This window comes from Bos indicus, chromosome 9 (genome assembly GCF_029378745.1).
Source record: "Bos indicus isolate NIAB-ARS_2022 breed Sahiwal x Tharparkar chromosome 9, NIAB-ARS_B.indTharparkar_mat_pri_1.0, whole genome shotgun sequence".
NCBI lineage: Eukaryota > Metazoa > Chordata > Mammalia > Artiodactyla > Bovidae > Bos > Bos indicus.
Window position 1 is genome coordinate 17,558,264 of NC_091768.1, and position 1,269 is coordinate 17,559,532.

Consider the following 1,269-nt stretch of genomic DNA (forward strand, 5'->3'; position numbering starts at 1 on the left):
ACCAAAGGAAGATACTCAAGAGAGAATTAATATTTAAACTCTGAAAAGTAACCAAAACACCTGCGTAGGAGTCTAACACCTCGGAAGCCTATAGCAAGAGAAGCAGTTGGATTTCCAGGCAATAGTACTGGAGTGGATTGCCATTTCCTTCTCCAGGGGATCTTCCCAACCTAGGGATTGAACCTGGGTCTCCTGCATTGTAGACAGATGCTTTAGCATCTGAGCCACCAGGGAAGTCCTAGGTGACAACAGAGGAATCTAATAGAAAACACTGGCGTTGTTCCCTGAACCTGAAGATTGTTCATTATCCTCCAGAATATTTTTCTTCTGATCTTACCATGTTTGCTGCTTTGTTTTCCCTTATAGTTCAAGAATCCTGTTATTGCTTACAAAGTGCTGCTTAACAACCTCTTACAGAAATAGGGGGTGTAGCTCAGTGGTAGAGCATGTGCTTTGCATGCACAAGGCCCTGGGTTCAATTCCTAGCACCTCCATCTGTCCTTTTCTCTCAGTTCTCTCACAGCTAAAATTTTTCAACACGATAATGCCCTTGAAGCTAAGCAGTACAACAAATATTATCCTCTTCTTATAAAAAAGAAACAAATTTTGATCATTTCCCTTCAATCTAGACTTTCAAATTACCTTTCTCAAAAATATTGTAAAAAGGAGAAAAGAGCAAACAGCTACCATGACACGTCCTTACCATCTGCTGCCAGATCCACGGTACTTACACCTTAATGTTACCAAAAATATCATGCTCCACAGAAGAACCATATTTGTTATAATATTAACCTTTTAAACTTTTTGTATGTAACACTTCATCCCACCAGATTTTGAGTAAAAGCACTGCTACAGAAAGGTGCAGTACACTTATGATTTTACTTCCAGGTCATTTGGCACATTGGTGCCAATGCCGAAGAGTGAACTGTGAAACCGCACAATCAAGTGTTCACATGCCTCTGGGCACTGACTCTGATTATGTGCATTGACTCTGATTATCCGCCCAGCCTCAATCGCTACCACACTCTTGCAGCAATTCACATGCCCATGATACAGGATACAGTACTACTCGTATGATCTTGAAACTGATAAACTCCAAATTAATCTCAGAAATAAAAGTTGAACATTTCTAAAACTGCTTTTCTTACAGAACTGTTGTGAAATTGTCCTCTACACTCTCAGGGCAAATCAAGAAATAAGGAAAGAAATAGAAATAGTTTGATTTCTCATTGAAAAGGTTTCTAATTGAAAAGCAAGCTCATAAATTGA

At 39.2% G+C, this 1,269-nt stretch overlaps 1 non-coding gene across 1 annotated transcript; it reads left to right on the forward strand.

The window, feature by feature from the left end:
* The first annotated feature begins 422 nt into the window (after positions 1-422).
* Positions 423-494, forward strand: TRNAA-UGC (transfer RNA alanine (anticodon UGC)). Its single transcript has one exon. It is a non-coding gene; the product is annotated as a tRNA-Ala (tRNA).
* The last annotated feature ends 775 nt before the right edge of the window (positions 495-1,269 follow it).